We start from the raw sequence: 14,080 nt of genomic DNA on the forward strand, positions 1-14,080 counted from the left end.
GGGATGTCGTTTCAGATCTGTTCTATCGCTGCATGTGCATATGTTTCTCTTTCGTTTATGGCACATGAGAGGCTGTCGCTAAATTGGTCTCACATTCCAAGTGTGGGAATAGAAGCAGTGAGATCCTGACCTTAATAAGGTAGGAGTGCCGTGCCCTGAGAGCGAGTGTGTGCACAAGTGTGCACACATGTGTATGTTTGTGCATGTGTGGGGTGTGTGTGTGTGTGTGTGTGTGTGTGTGTGTGTGTGTGTGTGTGTTTATGACCTGAAAGGAGGTGAAGACAGGGAAGAGGATAAAATTTCCGGCCCCACCAGGGACCCACATAGTTCATCTGTATCACCAGCAACAGGAAAAGCCCATCTTAAGGAACCAGTGGCCCGCTGCATCTCAAAAGCCCCACGGAGGCCAACCCAGTGGCTTTCTGCTGAGCCCAGTCCATCAGTAGTAAGAAGGTAAATTGCAAGGAGGGCACTTTTCTGCTCTCAGCCCTCCTCACCCCTCTCAGTCATCTCAGCCAAATTAGCAACGCTTCATGGGGCTGTTTGTTTGGGGCTGATTCTGCTGCCTCTGCTCTGTTGTTCACTAAGATAGGCTGGGAAGTTGCCAAGCGATTAAGCGATCGTGGTTAGCCTGTTACTTGAACTGCTTTCTTCTGGAATATTAAAAGTTTTACAGCCTCAAGCAGTGCACTTTGCCTCCTAGTAATTAATACCAATTTTGCCATAATATCTTATTTTTATGGACATTATCTTGTTTTTCATGAACTGCAAAAAGACCGCCACAGCTTATGAAATACGTTATAATATCTCACTTTGTGCAATCATATTTGTGTCATTATCTGGCCCCTGGAGCAGCTAATTTAGCCCACATGATACAGAGCAGTATTATTTTCCTACTGATTATTTGAGAAGCAACTTTCTGACAATGTCACACGTATGAGCAGGTCTAGCCTTGGTCACAAATGTGTCCTTCAAAAGGGGTCACTTCCTTTGACCTTGCTTGACATCTCTTTCCAAACCTGGGTCTTCCATCCCCCCGACTTTATTTTCATGTATTCCTACTATATCTTTTATCACGTTATCTTATATTAGTATATTTGTCTCCCCACAAGACCATGAGCTTCTCAAGGACCGAATCTGTATTTTTTCACCTCTGTGGCTTTGTTCCTATTTCAGAACCTGATACATTGTATGTGTTTAGTATTTATTGAATGATTGACTGCAACCTTGTTTAACATATTAAATAAGTTTATATAGGCAAAGAACTTAGCAGAGGAACTTATGAAGGGCCGACATCCAATATATATTGATTGTTATTATTATAATAACGTGAAGACAAAATCTGTCTCCCTGTAATTTGGACCTATTGGTCCTAGTTCTATCCATCCCTCGGGTTTTGAACCAGCATTGAAAAGCCTAAAGTGCTGCTCTCAGCAGTAACCTAGCTAAGCTCCTGTCCATATTCTGGGCAATGGCTATGGTGGGGACACTAGTGCCTGTGGGAAAGGGGAGGGGTTAGTTGAGGACAACTCACAGTTCCCTTTTGCCTCAGGGAAAATACTCATGTTTGTACAGAATATAAATGTTTACAATGAATTTTCAGAAATTCTGTTTTCTTTTATCCTCTTTAAAAGCCAGTGATGTACACAGGTGTATCACTTTATCACCGTTTTACAGATACCTTCTGGTGTGCTGCCCAAGGTCACATACAATACGAAAGGTAGAAGTGGAATTTGAATCCGGGATTTTTGACTCCACTGCATATGCCCTCAATGTGCTTCGAGGTGGCCCTTCATAGTGGTGGCTTCAAAAGATAAATGGCACAAGTAGACCTGGGTACCCCAAAGTAGCTCATCCTGGCATGATTTGGGGCAGAAATGCTGCCCCTGCCATCCCTCTAGGTAACTGAAGAGGAGAGCTTATCTTCCAACCCCATCTGCCCCTTCACGTTATGTCTTTGGTCCTGGCTGTGGCCCAAAGGCTCCCTGATGCTGTCTTCTCTTGATACCTTAATCCATTCATGGAATTGACAAGCATAAAAGATGGAGCACCTCTCCTCCAGCTGTCAGCTAACTGGACCATTGGGGTAGGTCCATGTCACACTAGTGATCAGGAGAAATGTTGTCTGGTGCTGGCACCGAGGAGGGTTTGGGGGCATGGGGACTGCATGATTTTATAGCCCCAGCTTTGGGCAGAGAAAACCTCACTCTGTGCAGAGAGAAAGGACTCTATATCCTCCCACAGACTCATAGTATCCAAGACAGCAGTCTTCACAGTGTAGAGGGAAAAGTAGACTCCATTTCTACTGCTGATTAATCATGTTGCCTTGAGCAAATGAGACTCAGTGGTCTCTTCAATAAAATGGGTGGAGAAAAATAATGTACTCTAAAAAAGACATGCCGGTGACGATGGGGGAAAAAGGAACCCTTGTATACTGTTGGTGGAAATGTAAATTGGTTCAGCCGCTACGGAGAACAGTAGGGAGGTTCCTTAATAAACTAGAAACAGAACTACTATATGAAGCAGGAATTCCACTTCTGGCTATTTACCCAAAGACAACAAAAACAGTAATTCAAAAAGATACATGCACCCCTCTATTCATTGCAGCATTATTTACAATAGCCAAGATATGGAAACAGCCTAAGTATCCATCAAGAGATGAATGGATAAGAAATATGTGATATATGTATGTATACAAATATATAATGAAATACTACTCAGCCATAAGAAGGAATGAATGTTTGCCATTTGCAACAATGTGGATGGACTTGGAGGGTATTATGCTTTAGTGAAATAAATGATAAAGAGAAAGACAAATACTATATGTTACCACTTATTTATGGGAATCTAAAAGTAAAACAAACTAGCAAATATAACAAAAAAGAAGCAGACTCACAGATATAGAGAACAAACTAGTGGCTACCTGTGGGGAAAGGGAAGCAGAGAGGGACAAAGATAGGGCTAAGAGATTAAGAGTTGCAAACTACCATGTATAAATAAATAAGCTACAGGATCTATTTTACAACCCAGGGAATATAGCCAATATTTTATATTAAGTATAAATAGAGTATAATCTTTAAAAATTGTGAATCACTATGTTGTACACCTGAAACTTATATGATATTGTAAATCAACTATACCTCAATAAAGGAATAAAAATAAAATTTAAAAGTTTTTAAAGCTAATGAGATAATGTATGAGAAAAGAGTTTTGGAAACTAAGATCCATACAAATGAAATAAAGGGATTATTCTGGTAAAGGTAACTTCTACGGGCTTTCAAGTTTACTGCCATCCTCCTCAAGTTTAGCCTGGCTGTGACTTTTACACACCCCTTCTATGTCTTAGCAGAAGGACCATGGTGACTCAGCCGAGGTAAGGTGCATCAGAGGGTGACCTGCAGGATGGCTACTTGCTGGGGCCAAGGCCATCCTGGATTTGGGTTGCCCATTGGACCTTTGTGTGTAGAAATAGTATGAGTAAGGTTTAAATGGATTGTTCAGTTTTTAATATTAGCCATAGAACTGGTTAGTATCTCTGTAGTTGCATAAAAGTCGTGGGTTTTTTTTTTGTGTGTGTGTGTGTCTTACAGTTCAACTTTGTAGACTTTAATAAGCAACAATTTTTAAAGATACGGTACTTTTGCTACAAACATTTATCCATCATTCATGGCCCCATAAACTGCATGGTTAAATCCATAAAGCAGTTTTCTTAAGTATTGTACTCTTCTGGTCATTCAAGCTTACTGATAAGGCAGAAGCACAAGAAAAATTGCAAGTTTTTATTTCATGAACACTAATGTATTAAACTTACTGTACATTGAAGATGAAAAAATGTGAAATACAGTTTTTACTTTGTAAATAAGAATGTATTAAACCTTTTATACATTGAAGAAGAAAAAATGCAGAAGGTAGCATCTGACCCCATGATCTGGAGGCACTCAGAACCCAGAACAACCCAATGGTCATCTAGCTTTCGATAGCAATTCACTTAAAATGCACATTTTTCATAAAACTCTTGTCTTTAAAAGGCAAGTGTCTAAATTTTAAATCTCAGTAACTTCAGGTTGTATGTATCATAGAAACTATCTGAAATCAGCACTTAATGCATGGAATCATGGAATCTCAGAATAAGAAACTTGAGAGGTTATCTTGCTAATTCGACCCTTATCCAATTGCTGTATTTGGTTATGCCTCTTTTCCTGACACAAACATAATTATAACTTCTCTAATGGTGGAAAATGTTTCTGGTCCATCTTTGTGTCTCCCATCACAGTCTCTTGAACATAAGCAATGCTAAAGAGCTGCTTCGTGAACGAGTGAATAAGTAAATAGAGAATAAATGAATAAAGAAATGAACTCTCCTTGCATAGCTAATGTGCCTTTCAGTTCAACTAGTACATGAGCTGCCTTACTTGTCCACAGTGACTTGAAATCAATTTACTCATTCAATAAATGTTTATTCACTCAATCATTCACCAAGTAAATATTTATTGAGCACCTACTGTATGCCAAACACTGTTGTAGACACTCAGAACACATCAGTGGGCAAAACAGAAAAAAATCTGCTCTCATGAACCAACCTTCTAATGAAAGGAAAACAAATGGCCAATGCAGCTGATTGATGTTTAACAGAATAAGATAGCCTGAATATTTCATTACTCATTTAGTTGTTTTTGAGACACTCAGGTACAATATTGTAAAATTAATTTGTTGATGTCTCCTATTTCTAGACACTCTTCTAGGCATTTCAGGGGAGAACAGATTGGTAACATAAGGAAATCAAAATTTATGCAATGTGAATGAATAATACAGGTGCCACAAGCTTTAGTTCATTTGTTTAAAAACACTACTTACAGATTCTTCCTACCATACCTATGACCTGGGCTATTAGATGCTTATATTCCCTAAGGACTTTATGAAGTTCGTGCATCTATGTGTGTGCTATCCAGATTGGTATTTATCTGTCATTTATTTTAGAGAATGGTAGAACTGACAATAACTGTTATCTGTGTGTGAGACCATGGCCGGAAAGATCACCCTGGGACCAACTGTCCTTTCTACACTGTGCACACAGGAAGATTACTCTTTGGCTGGGAAAGAACACACTGTTTGCAAAGTCAATGATTATTTACTGCTCAATGTGGACTCAGCTCGGAGGAGTCTTTGTTCCAGAACAGGCTCGCCTGGTGTCTCTGGCTCCCGACTCCCTTCCTTAGCATGGAGCCTTCTATGGACAAATGTTTGGTGGCTCATCCGATGCAACCCTTCCCAGTCACCAGTGGTTCTGTTTCAGGATTGGAGTTGCGTCTGGGGTGTTGCTTGAACTGTCCACTGACCCCTTTACCTGTGAACTTGGCTGTGAGTCTCCTAAAACCATCTTTTTCCCATATAGATTCTTACATGGTAGATAAAGAAGGTGCTTCTGTTTCTTCCCAAAACGATTGCTTTTTGAATATTAAAAAATAACCTACAAATCAAGTTGATTTGTATTTTACAAGGTGAGAAGACACATTTTTTATAGTTTATTTGACACTTTGGAATTATATAGGTAGACAGCTGCAGAATTAATGCAAGTCGAATACAATGCATAATAATAATTGATGACATATATTTATTATTTACATGTATATATCATAGAATATATATCACCCCTTACATAAAGAAGCATTTATTTCATCTGTTAGTTCTCTGCCAACCTTATCACTCTCACTGAAGGATAAGATCGCAGGGCATGGGCCATGGCTTAGATTCAGACTTTTATTCCTAATAGTAATGTAATCTTATGCACAGAGTGGATATTCATTGCATATTTATTGAACAATGAATAAATTTTAAAATTATAAATTATTGTAAATATTATTAAAAACTGAGTCCCGGAGATGTGTCTGAAAGTATAACCTAAATCCTATGTGCTTATAAACAAAAACCATAACATGAACCAGCAACTAAAGGCATTAATTTAATGCTTTAATCTTTACAACAGCGACACTAATGCAATAGTCAAGGCTAGCTTTTCTATCCCCTCATGACAGGTAAAGAAACTGAGGTTACAAGGATGAACTCATTTATTCAAGGTCACACAGCCAGTAAGAAGCAGAGGAGGCAGGACCATGGCCCAGAGGACTTCTACTCACCACATGATGTCTTATGGAAAGAATACACTCACTAAATACTTGCCGAACTAACAAAGTACTTAATGAGCCCCTATTTTGTACTCAGCAATGTACAAGGAGCTTTGGGAGCAGTAGAAATGTAAAACATGGTCCCTGCTTTCATGGAGCTTACCACCTAGCTGGAAAGTCTTGGTATCCACGAGCAAACATTTAAATAATCATGAGAAGGGCCAAAATAAACGTGTGAGACCCTAAGCAGTGTGGAGTTCAGAAAAGGGGTAGACCAGCACAGGGACAGTAATCAGGGATGATTCTAGTTGCATTCTATGAGGAGTCAGGAGCACTGATCCTAACATTGGCAGGGGTTTTGTTGTCAGGACCGCTGTGGCTTTAATGATGCCTGGGGAAGGAGGTGCCTTTGGTGCCGAAGCTCTTCATTTCCCTCTCATCCTTGTTTGGCAAAGACAAGCAGAGCAGCCACCTGAGGAGCAGGGGGAAAGCCATGCTCTCCTGAGCGACTCCATTTTAGGCACAAACGCCTTTTTCCTGGGCAGCAGTGGGGGGCCACCTCTTTTAACGTGGCTCCCAAGCGCTCAGGGCATCACTCCCTGGAGGAGCCTAGGGAGAAAGGTTTAAGGGGCAGACTCCCTCATCCCCAGAAATTTGCCCAGACCATTTAATTAGTGTCCCCAGCTTATTACATCTGCCACTGTTTTCCCCCAAGGGATACAGCCGGGCCTCACTTGCGCTGACTGTTATCTTTCAAGAGCTCAGAGCAGAGTGCTTTTTCAGTAACCTCATCAAAGGATAAGCTAGGATTCAGATAAGCTTTTCAAGGAGGAAGTCAGTGTTATAATTTTCAGAGACTTCTGAATGTCACCTCCAATTTTCAACTCTTCAGTTCAAATGCCAGTTTGGGGGAGCCGGGCAGCCTCAGATATTGAAATGGCAACCTCTGACCTCAACCCTTCTACGTTCCTGGTCATCTTAGAGCCCGGCAGATCCAAGAGTTGAAAGTGCTGGAGATGTCTGACTTTATAATAATTCTGCTTCTCAGAAGTGCAAATTACACAGGAATTGGTGCTAAACTCTCCATTAACTACAGAGTCCAAGGAACCTTTAGTTTCCCAAATTACCTGTCAGTTTCTCTGCGACGCCACATAATTCTTTCGTTTAAGGGGGAAAATGGTTGTAATTTGAAATTTCAGTAAAATTTCTAATTGAATCTGCATTTAACTTTGAAGACATGATCTTCCTCCATTTTAGCAATGGGTTGAGTCACATTAGAAGTCTAAGTCTCCCCTCCCTCTAAATTCCACAGCTCCTTCATCCTATCTCAGTTGGGAGCACCCATTAAGGCAGCACTAGCTGCTCATACAATCTTCATCCTGAAGCAAGACCTTCAGACATTCAGTCCCTCCCCCACCCCCCAATCCCAGTGTTGGTGGGGGGGGGGGTAAGAAGGGAGAACTAAGCTCAAATAAAGTTTTAAAAAGAATTACTTCCCCTTTAAAAAACTATAAATGATAAAACACCACAATTATTCTTAGTAATGAATTCTGCTAACTCACAGTCACCATAGTGACGGAGTTATAGGATATTTTGGTTTTGTGGTTTTTCAAACTTTCTCTCTGAGAAAACTTTGGAGCGTACACAGTGAACAGGGTGGGTGGGGGTGTCTTTGACTTTCTAGCTTCATTTCAACCAGAATAACTCTATTTTTTTTTATTGAAGCATAGTTGATTTACAATATTATATTATTTTCATGTATATAACATAGCAATTCAGTAATTTTGCAGATTATATACTCCATTATAAGTTATTACAAGATAATAGCTATAATTCCCTGTGCTATACAGTATGTCCTGGTTGCTTTTCTTTTTTATACTAGTAGTTTATATCTGTTAATCTTATACTCCTAGTTTGTCCCTCCCCCCTCCCCCCTTCCTTTGGTAACCACAATTTTGTTTCCTAACATGAGTCTGCCCCTGTTTTGCATATATATTCATTTGTATTATTTTTCATATTCCCATGTAAGTGATGTCTTACAGTATTTGTCTTTATCTGACTTATTTAACTAAGCATAATATTCTCTATGTTCATTCACTTTGCTGCAAATGGCAGAATTTCATTCTTTTATATGGCTGAGTAATATTCCATTGTGTGTGTGTGTGTGTGTGTGTGTGTGTGTGTGTACATATACATATATATATTACGTCTTCTTTATCTAATCATCTATTGATGGGCACTTGGGTTGCTTGGCTATTGTAAATAGTGCTGCTATGAACATTGGGGTGTGTGTATCTTTTTGAATTAGTGCTTTCATTTTTTCCAGTTATATACCCAGAAGTGGAATTGCTGGGTCACATGGAACTCATTTTAATGTAATTAATTAATATAATTAAAAGTGAAGTTTTTCTGGTTGAAATTGTCTATTTGATTTCTGCTTAAGAATGCACTTAGGGGCTTCCCTGGTGGCACAGTGGTTGAGAGTCTGCCTGCCGATGCAGGGGACGCGGGTTCATGCCCCGGTCCAGGAAGATCCCACGTGTCATGGAACGGCTGGGCCCATGAGCCATGGCCGCTGAGCCTCCGCGTCTGGAGCCTGTGCTCCGCAACAGGAGAGGCCACAACAGTGAGAGGCCCGCGTACTGCAAAAAAAAAAAAAAAAAAAAAAAAAAAAGAATGTACTTAAAGGAAGAGTTCCCTAGCTTGGAAAGGTGGACAGAGTTTGAAATCCACTGAACATATATTATAGCTGGGGATACTGAGACCATAGAGATGACTTTAAGTTTCTTCCAGTGCCATCTGCTCATTCGTTCCACAAATACTTATTGGGAGCTTTCTATGTGCTAGGCATGTTCTAGGTACTGGAGTACAGCAGTGAAATAAACCAAGCTCTTGTCCACATGGAGTTTATATTCTAGTGGGAGGAGATAGACAATGAACCAGAAATCAATATATACTATGCCAGATAGTGCTAAATGGTATAAAAAAATAGAATAAGGAGGGAAAATAAATGTGTAGGGCAAAAAAATTAAGTAAATTAAAAGTCAATACATAAGTGTGTGGGGCAGAGGGGATATGCTATTTTATATGGGTTGATCAGAGAAGGCCTTTGTGATAAGGTAACATAAGAAGACCTGAACGAAGTAAGGGAGTGAGCAATGCAGATAACTAGGAAAGGAGCATGCCAGCTGGGAAACACCAGCAGAAAATGCGCTTGCCTGGAAAGGAACAACCAGAGCTGTGGCTGATGAGTAGTGAGCAAGAGGAGCGCTGGGAGAGGGCTCTCAGAGATCAGAGGTCCCTGATCATTTAGGATGCTGTAGACCATTGCACTTGGACTTTATTCTGAGTGACCTGGGAGCCAGTGGAAGGCTTTAAGCAAAGGAGTGCCATGATATGACTCTTTTTCTAAAGGATCACTTTTGCTGTTGAGTGAGGAATTGATTATAATTGAGCAAGGATGGAAATAGGGTACAAGTGAAGAGGCTAATGCAGTAACCAGGCAAAAGATCACCGCAGCTTGGACAGGGTGGTAGCAGTGGCGTGATGAAAAGTCATCAGGTCCTAGATATCTTCTAAAGATTGAGCCAGAATGATTTGTCATTGACTTGAATTTGGGGTGGGAAAACAAAAGAAGAGTCAAAGATTATGCCAAAGTTTTACAGCCTGGGCAACTGGAAGACTGGAATTATTTTCTGAGATGGAGCAGACTAGGGGAAGGAACTGACTTAAGTGGGATAATAAGGGTTTTGCTTTGGATATTGGAAAGTTAATATGCCATGAGATATCTATTAGCTTTCAAACAAGAACAAAAAATTTTAACCAACACCAAAAAGGTTTTTTTTTTTAATATTCCCTTCCACCTTTCAGGAGAAATACAAAAAGTAAAATAGAGTCAATTCGCAGGTAAACTGTCTGCAAGTCTTCCATAAGTTGACTTGAATTTGGCATACTAATTTTCCTTTTATCAAATAATATATGCAAAGGAATGCAAGCTCATTTAAACAACACTCTGTGAAGAACAGAGATCTGCTGAAACTTGACCATCACAAAGTCCGTCTAAATCACACAGGAAGCTTGCTTATCAAAGTTGCACATGGTTCTCACCTGGGAGGGATAGATAATAACTCTGGGTGACAAAATCTAGATTCAAAAGGCAGACTAGAAGGATGGGTTAGAATACACAAGATGAAATTTATCAGCGCTACATTTAGTATCCCACCCTTAGATCCAAAACTATTTGTGCAATGGGAGAAGGCTTAGTTCCCCAGAAATTCATGTAAAACAAAGTCATGGGGGATTAGTGAATGGTAAGCTCATTATGTACTAGTACAGTACATGACTTTCAACAACACTAATGTAACATTAATAGAAATGCAGTGTCCTGAGTAATAGAGTTAATAATCCCAACCTACTGTGCACTGAACTGTCCATACACATCAAGATAATTGTGCTCCGTTCCAATGCCATCTTTGAAATAATAGCAAGCATCAACAGGAAGGTGGTCAGAATATAATGGGCTTGAAACTCTCATGGCTTTCAGAGTCTATCTATGGTGATTGCTTTGGAGAGATAAGCATGGAGAGAACTGGCTTTATATCTCTCTAGCTAAGTAATTATCTGCTGGTGGTTATTCCTCACTTCTGATTATTTCAAACTGAGTGTGTGGGCTGATACTTACCATAAGACCAAAGAGTAAGGCTACCCTTTACCCATTCTGAATATCACTTAGCCTACTTTTCTTAATAAAATATACACTGGATCCCATATAAACAGTTCTTTTGTTAAAGGTTTAAATGATCTTCCCCAAAGCCATAGAGAAGAAAGGGGAAAAGTAGAGAGGAAAAGGTAAGTAGAGCATAGTTTAGACTTACTTGGTGCCTAGCACCACACAGAGGGGTGGGGATAAGCCTTCAGAGGTGTTATAACTCCTCTGCATTCGCCTCTTCACTTATCTTCTTTCTCATAGTCCTTGCCCTTTAACTCCTCCCTGAACTGATGTTTCTGTCCCACATGCCTATTCTGGAGGCTAGACTAAAAATGGGCCAGTCTCCAGTTCATTCTTGGCTTTCAAGTTCTGCAGCCTTAGACCTTCTGCTCTGCTCAGTTTCTACTGTCTCCACAATGTGGAGAGAAAGATAAACCCCATGCTGAAAATTTGGTGGAAGAAGGCTTGGAGAAGGTCCTCAAATTAAACATAAGTTCCTAACAATGACAGTTTCCTTCCAAAGACCACCCACTTAGCCCTCAAAACATATTACTCTTACTGACATAAATTTGGCCCTATTTATGGCAGAGATAGCTAGCTTCTGTACTGGAGATCTGATGCTGGCAAATAGTTGCCCCAAGTAAGGGCTATAATTTCTTAGCCTCTCTTGAAGCTAGGAAGGGCCATATGACACAAATTCTTGTCACTGGAATGTGAGCAAAAGTGATAGGCAACACCTCCAAGTCATGAAGCTTAAGAAGAGGGTATACGTCCTCCAATGTCTTTTCCAATCCACCAGACAAATGCAGAGGGTTCCAAGGCCCTAGGTGTAATTAGAGACAATACTTAAGGACCTTGGACCCTAATTACCAATGGCAAGGACTTCCAGAATTAAACTGTTAGGTGAATGAGAAAACAAATGTCTATTCTGTTAAGTCAGATTTGGGGGGCTTATTTGTAACAGCAGCGAGTGTTACTCTAACTATTATATTATTTCTTTGGAAAAAATAACTCTGGAACCATATGCCAATTTCTTATCACTCTAATCTCTGGGTGATGAAAGAAAGAGAAGGAGGACACTTTGCTCATCCTAACTCATATATCTCATTAGGAACAGTTGAAGAAAGCTGAAACTGAGAAGCCTTGGGGTGTGTGTGTGTGTGTGTGTGTGTGTGTGTGTGTGTGTGTATGTTTGGGGAGATGGTGGTGATTACTGATTGATAAGGCAGAACTAATCAATGGTTGGAAGTTACAGGAAATCCAATTAACTTCAATGAATGGAAGATCTTCCTAAAACTGCACCATATGTATGCTCCATGAAAGTGGGCACCATATTTACCTTGTTCATTGATATGCCCTCAGAGAAATCATAGTGGCTGGCCCAAAAATTGATACTCCAGGGCTTCCCTGGGGGCACAGTGATTGAGAGTCCGCCTGCCGACGCAGGGGACACGGGATCGTGCCCCGGTCCGCGAAGATCCCACGTACCGCGGAGCAGCTAGGCCTGTGAGCCATGGCTGCTGAGCCTGCGCGTCCGGAGCCTGTGCTCCTCAACGGGAGAGGCCACAACAGTGAAAGGCCCACGTACCACAAAAAAAAAAAAAAAATTGATACTCCATAATATTAGTTAAACAAAACTCTAAAATTAATTTTTTAAAACCCATGCATTTTTCGCCAATGAAACCATGTTGCTCGAGTGATTTTTCCATTATTGAAACTTCCATGCTGAGTCTTGATGAGTGGTAGAAGGTTGGGCTAGGTAATCTCTCAGCAGATTCCTTCCAGTTTTTAATATCCTCCTTCTCAATACCTTTCAAATCACTTTCCCATCCATTTTGTCTTTTGATCCTCATAACAAATCTGGGAAATGATCATCTCACTTTTATAAGTTTAAAAATTGAGAGATTAACTGACCCATCCAAGGTCACCCTGCTCTTTAATGATGAAGCTGGAGCTAAAATTTCCATCACTTGACTCCTGGAACAGAGTTGTCAGATGCTTCCTAATTCTGAAAATAGAGAAATAAAGAAAAATAGCACTCTTTATTGAGTGCACACAGTGCTAAGTACTTTATATATATTTTCTCAATAATCATAACCAGTCTGTGAAGAACACACTATGATTAATCCATTTAATACGGAGCATCCAAAGCCTAAAAGGGGTAAGTAAGCTTACACAGATCAAAGGTTTCAGTCCGTGGGTTGGAGCCCATATGTCTCACCCAGGCCTACACTCTTAAGCTCCATAATTTCCACCTTCTTAGCAAGTACAAAAGAAACAAACTGGGTCAAGGTAGTTCATGGAAGATTTCACTGTGGAGGTGGAACTCAAAAAAGTCACTGGAGTTTTAGGGTCCACTTGGGTACCCTATCCAGGGATTGGCCACAAAATATTTCTAAGGAGCAAGAGTTCGCATATATTTTCTTGCGCCTTTGACATTCTTGATGATCTCCAAGGAAGCTAGAAAGAGGACAAGGTTGGGGGAGAATGGAAAATTTATCTACTTGTATCTTTCTAGAATTTTTAGGTGATCCCCATGGGCAAAAGAACTCCATAAGGGAAATCATGTTTGGGTTTAGAACTTGACAGTTTAAAAAATCTCAGCAGAGACACCCAGGGTTGCTTTTAGGGAGGGATTTTCTGAACTTTGAAGACTGCAGAGCAGACCCTTAAGGTGGCAGAAATAGACTAGCTTTGTGGACAAGAGGACTTAGAGAAATTTCCAGCTACAGCTCATATTACCCCCTCCCCATGACCATGCCACCACTGTGCCTAATCCCTGGTGCTCTTTCTCTTGTATAATTCTCACTTTCACTGCAGCCCAGTCCACTTTTCCTAAGCAAAGATTGAATCCCACATCAGATCCTTCCCTGGGAGCTTTAATCTTGGACATTTACCAAAAAAGGAAAACAATTATATTGAGTAAGGGGGAACTGACTTCAATAGCAACCCCTGTCCCTGCCCCCTGAGATTCCCTAGACCAGCCCACTACTGCTGTAACTTATTTTCCTCTTGGTCAGAATCAGGGCTCTTCTCCCAAACACTGCATCCCATCCATTTTGGTTAAGCGACAGTAACTATATTGTAAGTAATAGCCTGCCTGCAGCAATGTTGCTAACAGGTCTGTCTGTGCCTTGTTATGAATGGGCCCATCTTCAGCTGCAGTCACACTGCTCTGGGCTGGGAGCTCATCCCATCTTGCAAGGTCAGACCTCACTGGTTTTTGGATGGTGGGGAAATCTCCTAGGAA

The sequence above is a fragment of the Tursiops truncatus genome, chromosome 8 (genome assembly GCF_011762595.2).
Source record: "Tursiops truncatus isolate mTurTru1 chromosome 8, mTurTru1.mat.Y, whole genome shotgun sequence".
Classification (NCBI taxonomy): domain Eukaryota; kingdom Metazoa; phylum Chordata; class Mammalia; order Artiodactyla; family Delphinidae; genus Tursiops; species Tursiops truncatus.